The following is a 10,876-nucleotide window of genomic DNA, read 5'->3' as shown; positions in this document are numbered from 1 at the left end:
ACTAGTATGTATACATGTAGATCCTTTTTCATCATGATTTGGTTGCTATCCCCATTAAGAACTTGACCCCCTCTCGTAAATAACATGCCATGGCCATCCCCTGAGCTATAAGTTAAATACAGCAACTTCAGGCTAATTATAAATAATTTCCTGGGACAAATGCACATTTGCTATATGTAAAAATTGATTAGAAATTACTGTAACTTGCATGGATAATGAAAGCAAAAGATAATCAGGAGCAATTCTGGTTTATCATTCTAATTTTTATCTGTTTCATTTCCAAGGCTTAGAATTGCCCCTGAATTGCTGCACTTTCTACAACAACCCCCACCTGATCCAATAAAATGATGTAATATATGAAAATACTGGTTTAAAAGAACTTATATTAACTCTCATTTGTATATTTTTATTTGACTTTCAGGGTAATGTATTATATATGTAGTGGTGGGGTTTATGTTAAACCAATACTCAATGAGGTTTATATGTTTATTCAATCAAGAATAAAACCTGTAACAAATAATATAAGTATAAGACATCACATTACAACCAAATATAATACAAGACAAATACATTTCACAAAATACATAATACAGAATATTACACAACAATTCAAATTACAATAAAAACAATTTCACAAATAAATATATACAAATATACATACCAGGCTTTATATAGATGAGATCTAATGAAATAATAGAAATCAGAATCAAGTATTTCTATAAAGAAATTACTGAATGTTAAATATTTTTATAGCTCTTTACACTTCGAAAGCGAGACAAGGAGTGGTCAGTTACCAAGAAATATTAGCTATCCCAGAACCAAATCATCTAAAAATAACTTGCATACCAAAACCAATCATCCATCACTCAACTTGCAAAACCAGTTCAATCACTCATAACAAAAGGTACAAAGACAAACATGAACACATAACACCACAATAGATTTGGTTTGGCCTTAAAGGGAAATTATTACCGTAAACATTCTAAAAAGAGAACTTGGCTTAATTTAACCTTATCTACACACTCCCCCCTCTAGTTAAAAATGACACCGGCATTTTCTTAAACAATTATTAATGAAACCTGGATTTATGAAAAAAATAACATTATGATCAATTCGAAAAACAAAATGCAATTCACTGTATATTCATATGACGACATAAATATATCATATTATTTAAGATATACTGCCCTCCTATAACTATTTTGCAATAGTTAAACAGTAAAATATAAAGAAATAATGCAATACAGTAGAGTTGTCAATTCTACTTGAAAATAATAAATACATAGTATATACCTCCATACATAGGACCCATGTGAAATTTAAAAGGACTGCATAAAAAAATGATACAACATTATACAACACTTAAACCCATTCTCCATACCTATCTGGTGGATGTATCACACGTCTAGGGCGTGGAATAGGGCGTGAAGATGAAACGGGCGTATGTACTGGAATGACTGGAATAGTCACTGGAGTAACTGGTCTACTCACTGGAGTAACTGGTACACTTACTGGAGTAACTGGAACACTTACTGGGGTAACTGGGATAGTTACCGGAGTAACTGGAACACTTACTGGAGTAACTGGAACACTCACTGGAGTAACTGGTACACTCACTGGAGTAACTGGGACATTGTCTGGGGAATATGTCACAGGATTGGGGTGAATCCTGGGAACAAATGAAGGGATAGAAATAGAATGAGCATCAGAAGAATGTCCATAATCAACACGAGTATTGCGACTGCGAGTAACTGGAAATCTCCTTTGTGGTATGATGTATACACCAGATGATGATTCAGACGAGCTAGAATCAGCATCATACTCTTTCTGTATAGGAACACGCCTAGGTTTTGGTTTAGGCTTATTTTCAACAGGTAAATCTGTATCTTCTTCAGGGATAGAAATAAATGGAAGAAGCATATTTCTGTGAAGGGTTCTGACAGGACCTTTTCGAGACTCAAGTTGTACTTTATATACAGGTTGGTCAGGAAATGGTACGTCAATGATAACAAAAGGGTCCTTCTCCCACTTATCTGCCAGCTTCTGTCGCCCTTGAAGATTGACTTTTCGGACCAAAACAATATCGCCTACAACCAATTTGTTCTCGCGAACTCTACGGTCATATTGCTTCTTGTTTTGATCAGCCCGCTTCTTGGCAACATCACCAGCTAACCGATAAGCATATTGAAGGCGTTCCTTCAAACGAGAAACATAAGTAGTAGGAGAAAGATGTTCAGAGTTAGAAGGAAAAGTACCAAGATAGGCATCAACAGAAAGACGGGGATGCCATCCAAACATAAGAAAGTGAGGAGAAAAACCTGTAGAAGAGTTCTTGGTGGCGTTATAAGCCTGAACAAGAGAAGGAACAAAATCTGCCCACTTAGATTTATGATCTTCTGCCAGAGTACCTAACATTCTGAGAAGGGTCCGATTAAATCGCTCCGCTGATGGATTTCCCATAGGGTGGAAAGGAGTGGTTCTTGTCTTTCGAACATTTGCAATTTTGCAAAGTTCCTTGATGACCCGACTTTCAAAATTCCGCCCCTGGTCAGAATGCAGCTGCTCTGGAAAAGAATAGTGGACAATAAAATGTTCATATAAGGCACGAGCAGTGGTAGTCGCCTTTTGATTACGGCAAGGAATAGCCTTGGCATATCTGGTAAAATGGTCGGTAATGACCAAGACGTCCTCATACCCTCCTTTGGACTTCTCCAGCTTCAAGAAATCCATACACACAAGTTGCATGGGTCTTGAAGTCTGGATTGGAACCAATTCTGCAGCAGGTACTACCGGTGTCTTTCTGCAAATACAACTTTTGCAACCTGAAATGCGACTATTAAAATCTGCCTCCATGCCGGGCCAATAAAAACGTTGACGAGCTAACCATAGAGATTTATCACGTCCGGGATGGCCTACATTGTCATGAACACCAGTAAAAGCAATATTCCTATGAGAACAAGGAATAACAAGTTGTTGTACTTCTTCTCCATCCAGAGTGGCGGTACGATAAAGAACACCATCTTTGATAGAAAGACGAGAGAAGTCACGAAGAAGAGATTTGACGTCTTTCGACATCTCCTCCCCCCTCGGACGAGAACCAGAACGTAGGATGGAAAGAACAGAAGATATATCAGTGTCTTTAGACTGTTCTACCGCCCAATCCACTGGTCTGACTGCAGCTTCAGAAGGAAAAGATTCCTCATTGGCCATATGAGGGACCTCATCTCCTGAGCAACATTCAGCAGAAGAAAGAGAGACAGAAGCAGCAAAGCACACTGCCTTGACAGCATCGCTGAAGAGTTGTGGTCGGCGAGATAGCCCATCACAATCTTGATTCTGTTTACCTGACTTATATATGATTTCAAAATCATAGGCAGACAAAGCAGCAATCCAACGATGACCTGTCGCGTCCAACTTAGCAGAGGACAGGACATAAGTTAAAGGGTTGTTGTCAGTAGAAACAAGAAATTGGTTGCCATAAAGATAGTCGTGAAACTTATCACAGACAGCCCATTTCAAAGCTAAAAATTCAAGTTTATGAGCAGGGTAATTACGTTCACTACGTCTTAAACCTCTGCTGGCATAAGCTATGACATGCTCTGAGCCATCCTGCTCTTGAAGTAACACGGCCCCTAATCCAGACCCACTCGCGTCGATATGGACTTTAAAGGGTTTACTAAAGTCAGCAAAAGCAAGAACAGGAGGAGAAGTAAGTTTTTCCTTCAGAATATCAAAAGAAGATTGCTGGGCATCACCCCATACCCATGTAGCAGTCTTTCTAGAACGCTTGGACTTAGATTTGGGAGAATTACCATGACCCTCAAGTAAGTCATTAAGGGGTTTGGCCAACTTGGAATAATCCTTAATAAATCTCCTGTAAAAACCTGCAGTTCCAAGAAATGTCCTTAATTCAGCAATGTTCTTAGGGACTGGCCAAGAAGAAATAGCAGAAGTTTTCTCAGGATCAGTAGAAATACCATTCTCAGAGATAACATGCCCTAGATAAGAAACGGACGTTTTGAAAAATTCACACTTAGAGCCTTTAAGTTTAAGACCATGAGAAGATAAACGTTGAAAAACATTTTCAAGCCTAACAATATGCTCCTCAAAAGTTTCAGAAAAGACCAAAATGTCATCAACAAAAACAAGACATTCACGCAAAAGAAGGTCACCCATGGCACGTTCCATGACTCTCTGAAAAGTAGCACCTGAATTAACTAATCCAAAGGCAAGCCTATTGAATTCGTAAAATCCAAGATTACCAACAGAAAAAGCAGTATAGGGCTTTGAATCTTCCTCCATCTCAACTTGCCAGTAACCACTGCGTAAGTCAAGTTTAGAGAAAAATTTAGAACCCACTAAAAGGTCTACAGTGTCGTCAAAACGAGGAAGCATATAGGCATCTTTTCTTGTTCTAGAGTTAAGCATTCTAAAATCAATACAGAACCTTAGTGAACCATCCTTTTTCCGAACAAGAACAACATTAGAAGAGAAAGGAGAGTCACTAGGCCTGATGGCACCGCAATCAAGCATATCCTTAAGGTGCTGCCTCACCTCTTCATACATTCCAGGGGGAATTTTCCTGTAAGGCTGCTTGAAAGGGGTGTCATCATTTAAAACAATCCTATGGCGTGTGAGATCAGTACAACCAATATCAGTTGATCCCTTGGAAAATACATGATTCCAACTGCCTAAAACTTGGCGAACACGCAAAAGTTGCTGAGGGGACAGATTCTCAGTATCAACATTCAAACCAAGAGAAGATAAATCTGGCTGTGAAGAGGTAGGGTTCACACCATTAGAAACAGAATGAGAAGAAGCAAGGTTGTCTAGCACTGTAACTTCATTAACCACACAAATGTTAGATTTCGGCTTAATAGTCAATGTCCTCGCAGTCAGATTACAGATGCGTACTGGCACCTTTGCATAACCGCTTTCATTGGACACTGAAACCATTTGTGGCCGAACAATATATAAAACATCTGCATCAGGGTTTTCAGTCACAAGCTTAGTATCACTAGAGACACCTCTAACAAGACCATTAACAGAAATAGACTCATACGGTGCAACTGTGATAGGATGGTCATTGGTAGATTTGACTGTGTGAGGCTTACAAACTAAACTGTCAAATGCTGATTGCCAAACTTGAGACAAATTTGAATCAGAAGATGAAAGTTTACAGAGCCTGATAACATTGGTACCCAATATCACAGGACAAGATATGTTGTTATGTGTATCAGGGACAACTAATACAGGCACAGGCAACTGAAGGTTTAATTCCGGTATAGCAATCGGAACTTCAATGTACCCTAAAATATCTAAAGATTGCCCATTTGCAACTGAAATGTCTAAATTGATATTGAAATCTGTCAAATTCAACAGTGGCGGTCTATTTGACAATGAGAAATAAAATGAGTTTGATACTGTTGAAACCATTGAGCCAGTATCAACTAGAGCTATGGCTGAAATACCATTAAATACAATATTGGCCTTATTGGAACATCCAATAATTCTATTAACAAGTGATTGCTTCTCAATAACCGCCTCTGATTGGCCAACAACAGAGGCGGACCCTAGTTTGGGTAAACCGCAGAAGATCCCTGTTGCGCAGCAACATGGCCCTGCTGATTTATACCCTTACTACGGCCACGCCAACTGCGATTGGTATTGTAAGCTGTGTTACGGACTGGTGTGTTATTGGGTGCTGTTTGAGGTGGTGTCTGATATCTGTATGTCTGTACTGGGGGTGGTGGTGTGTTCCATTGAGGCAAAGTAGTAGGGTGTGTAGGTAATGAGAGATTATCAAGTTTCTGTAAAATGGCATTAAAATCTCCTATCAACACCAGACTGTAAACCAAGCATTTGCTCAGTGAAACGTTGCTCCATGCCCTTCATAGATTTTTCTACATAGGGAATAGAAGCCATTTCACTAGACACCTGCGAATTTACAGAAATTTTGGACTTGGGCTGGACAGACGGAATAGTATCTTCTCAATCCTACGGATTTCCATTAAAAAATCATCATAGTCAGAAGCAGAGTCAAGCTTATGTCTACTGCTTGCTCTTAAAGAATCTGACCTTAAACCTGACCATAACTTTTCACATAATAATTCATTCCTAGCAGACTTTGGTACAGAACCACCCTCAAAAGCTCTTTGCAAAGTGCACTCTAAACGACACCCATAAGCTGCTACCGATTCATCAACGCCCTGAGATGCATTGAAGAATTCCTTCATAGTAACACCTTGCCTTGAAGGTTCAGCATAATTCACAGACAACTTGTGTAAAATATCATCTATGGACACAGATTCACCTAACGAAACTACCAAACGTCTAGCTGTGCCCCTTAAAGAAGATCTCACAGCTTGACGAACTTGGGAGTCAAGTAAAGATGTATCTTTCCTAAGACACTGTACCTCATGGTGCCACTCATAATAAGAAATTTCACCTTTAGGGGTAGGGTCATCTCCAGAAAAAGGTGGAATCTTAGGGGTACGGGATAAGATTGGGGAAGGTGCAGATGGGGGAGCAGAAGGAGAAAAACTGAAGGAAGTTGGCTTTAAACCTCTACCATAACCATGAGAGGGTGTCTTAGCTGCTGCTGGTGTTCCATCCTTAACAGAGATATGGTACTTTGACGACAAAAAATTAATCATCTCTTCCTCAGAAAAAGAATATTTCTTCTCACCTTCTGAATCTTCCATCTTCAAAAAAAAAATGAAAAAAAATAAGAGGGGAAAAATAGACCCTGGGATTGAGTAGACAGATGAAAACAAAGTCAATAAATAAAATAAATAGAAAATAAAAAAATAAGTGTACAAAGAATAAGACACTGAAGCGGAAATCTGGGGTAAAATAGACCAGGGAAATACACCTAACTTATGGTGAAAAACCAATAAGTTTATTTTAAATGAAACTCAATAATCAAATTTATTGATGTATTCACAAACAATATTAAAAGCAAGTACAAATGCTTCTATTTACCTGATAAACAGAATTGTTTTTAATTCAATACACCATTAAAAAAAAATAATAAAAGATAACTCTGTATTTTACCAAGTACTAACTGTACTAATACAAGAACCTTATTCACAAATTCCTGGTTTGAACCAGTACTGTTCAACAAAAAAATGATACCAAATAATTTGGTTCAGTACTGAGTTGTCAGTACACCAAGTGTTACCTGGATATTACAGGTTCCTGGGGATAACCAGTACTAAAATATTTCAATATTCAAACAGAATAATAATTACACATATAATAAACAAGTTATATTTGGGCAGATATGTCTCAAATAATTCCTGGTAAATACCAGTACTTATATATTAAATATTTCCTGGTTGTAACCAGTACTTACCTATCAATTCACACAAAAAAAATAGAATAATTATTACACTGTAGTTCCTGGATGTAACCAGTACTTGAATGACCAGTAAAATACTTTAAAAAAAAATGGGCAGTTCAAATTAAAATGTCTGGGGAAAAAAATAAGGAATTTATTTAGCCAAAACAAAAAAAATGTCAACAATTAATACCCTTAATCAATTACCAATTACCAGATGACTTGATACTGCTATGCCGTCCAATCAAATGACTTACCAACCAAACAAACGCCAAAAACAAAATAAACCGAATAAATCACACGCCAGCACTCACTTTCAAACAAAAAAAAATACTTTCACGCGAATTGGTTCTGGGTGTTAATTTGTTAGTTTGTAGAGAAGTACAGATAGAAAGATAAGAAATAGAGTGTATATAATAATATGAATTCAACTGTTCAATACACAATGTAAACAATAAACACAGTAATCAAGAGCCTTAAATTTTTCTAACTATCTTTTTTTTAAAGTAAACAAATAATTGAAAGCCCCTAAAGATTTCTTAAATATCTATTTAAGTGTATTTATACTATTAATTTTTACTATGATTACCCAGATAACTAAATGTAAACCAATGTATATCAATTCAGTTAAACAAATTTATAATTGTAATTAATACACACACTAGAATAATATATACACAAAGATATAAAAACACAAATAAACAGTAGCGGTTTTTTTTTTTAAAAAGATCTACAAAAATATGAAAGAAATGTAAATTTATTGTACTATACGAAATTTATGGCTTATCCGAAAATACCTAAAGAAATTTAAAAAATCGCGAAATTGTGTGACAAAATTACATTATCGTTGTTTACATCAAATAAATCAAATGACAAGTCCTAGTTAATGAGAGAATCAAAAATTTACCTTAAAAGAAACTGAATTAAACCACAAATCTACTTAATATATGTATAAATATAAAGAAATTTACCTTGTTATTAAATTTTCCGAAAAAGGTCACACAAAATTTGGAATATGGGCCGAAAGTAGTACCTAAGTTAACAAAGAAAAATAGTACTTACAAAAAATGAAAAATACCGCCAAAAACAATAAAAATATACAAGAATAAAATATCTACTTACATATATATAAAAATCCGTAAATATTCACAATTAAAATACACAAATATCACAGTTCACAGTTCCAAATTCCTCCGCGTCCTAGATTACACTGTTTATATTTACAAATATCAGCTGATCACTATATGTACATGTGTCTTTGTCTAGTTGTTGTGGCGCGAAGAGCTCTATTTACAAAAATGGGTGGGGTGGGATGGGGATGGGGGTGGGAGGTATACCTATGTAAGTTGATGAAACGTATGAATGATGGTCTACTTCTACTGCTGCTCTGACAGCCGCGGATAGGGAAGGATCCAGCTGCTTGGCCTGGTCTGCTTTGCCACGGTCAGCGCTGCTCTCCCCTCTGCCAGAAACAGCTCGCCTGGTTTGCTTCCTGTCCTTTGTCGGGGAGCCAATTTGTAGTGGTGGGGTTTATGTTAAACCAATACTCAATGAGGTTTATATGTTTATTCAATCAAGAATAAAACCTGTAACAAATAATATAAGTATAAGACATCACATTACAACCAAATATAATACAAGACAAATACATTTCACAAAATACATATTACAGAATATTACACAACAATTCAAATTACAATAAAAACAATTTCACAAATAAATATATACAAATATACATACCAGGCTTTAAATAGATGAGATCTAAATTAATAGTAGAAATCAGAATCAAGTATTTCTATAAAGAAATTACTGAATGTTAAATATTTTTATAGCTCTTTACACTTCGAAAGCGAGACAAGGAGTGGTCAGTTACCAAGAAATGTTAGCTATCCCAGAACCAAATCATCTAAAAATAACTTGCATACCAAAACCAATCATCCATCACTCAACTTGCAAAACCAGTTCAATCACTCATAACAAAAGGTACAAAGACAAACATGAACACATAACACCACAATAGATTTGGTTTGGCCTTAAAGGGAAATTATTACCGTAAACATTCTAAAAAGAGAACTTGGCTTAATTTAACCTTATCTACATATAAATTATATTGAATTAGCTATCAATAAGTGAGCATTATATGAGTGTAGTTAATATTTACATAATTTAATTGTCACTTAAAGCAGGTACATGTATACATTGTTGACAATGTTTTTTTTAAGTAATGATGTGTATAATGCAAACATATATATTAATCTCCCAATTAAATGTAAATGTCATCCATAAAAAATACAAAAAAGAAATAATTGCCAAAATACCCAAACCATACATATTTTTCAATCCAAATGATTGAAAAAAGTTTAATATACTGGTCAGGAACCATCAATCAGACACTTTTTGTACATTTTTTCATACAGATTTCACAATTTTAATGGTAGATAATTTGAAATTTAACTCAGATAAGCTAGGTTCTTCTTCAAATGGAAGAGTTAGTTTGTTTATTTCCGATACTGTAGACACTTGTATTTGAAGCATGACTGCTGGGGGGTACCAAAATTTCTTAAATTGTCCTCACTACAGTACCATGTGTCCTGTCAGATATTTATAACTTTAATCTAATTCAGATAATGACTTAAGTTATTTTTTTAGATTTAACATAAAATACAACATTCCAGCAGCATATGCTGAACTTTTATTAAAAGTTTAAATTATTCATTTGTTCATTCTGAAAATGATTAAAGCTCAGTAAAGAGGTTAGGTATTTCACACTTGACGTCAGAATTTACAACGCAATGTTTTTGTAATAGCACAAAACTATTAACATTTAAGAAATACAAAATCAATTTAATTAATTAATCTCAGAAGAAACATGCATTAATTGTTAATATTAGAATGGCTGATTGATGGACAACCACTGAACAAAGAAAATAACCAAATAAAGTGTTTGTTGGTGCCGTCCAGGTTTGATTGTCGTCCGGTTTTAGTGGTCTCCAACCAGTTAAGTGTGGCAGTCAGGTCACTAAAATGGCCGGCACATTGTTAATTGGGGCGCATGGTCAGTGGAGCGGATTGTTATATTATCATAACTGTCCTGAACATGCCTCAGACAACACTATTTTTCCAGATCTGCTTGATTTCAAGATTGTAATCTTTTCTCCTTTTGACCACTTTTAAACAACTCTTTTGAACTTTCTTGGTATTTTTGACGAGCAAACACGTCTACGTTACCACAACCTGGCAGTTAACTTCAGTCAGTTGAAGGTGGCCAGTATATTGGAAGAAGAGAAGAAGAAGAAGACAAGGGTCTTAACATTACAGGCAGGCTTGACAGGTGCGCTGACAAAATTTGAAACATAATCTTTACAAAACAATGTCACACACAGACACATATCAAAATGATCTATTACAATATAATGCATATTATTTGAATACATGGTGAATTGACATATATAAAATTGTACAAACCCAAAACAACTATTCTTCGAAAAAAAAAATCTGCAAATCTTGTTGTTGCTTGGGCAATGTAAACTTCCG

Source organism: Ruditapes philippinarum, unplaced genomic scaffold, assembly GCF_026571515.1.
Source record: "Ruditapes philippinarum isolate M1 unplaced genomic scaffold, ASM2657151v2 ctg587_1_1_1_1, whole genome shotgun sequence".
In the NCBI taxonomy this organism is placed as follows: domain Eukaryota; kingdom Metazoa; phylum Mollusca; class Bivalvia; order Venerida; family Veneridae; genus Ruditapes; species Ruditapes philippinarum.
This window is presented reverse-complemented; position numbering follows the sequence as displayed.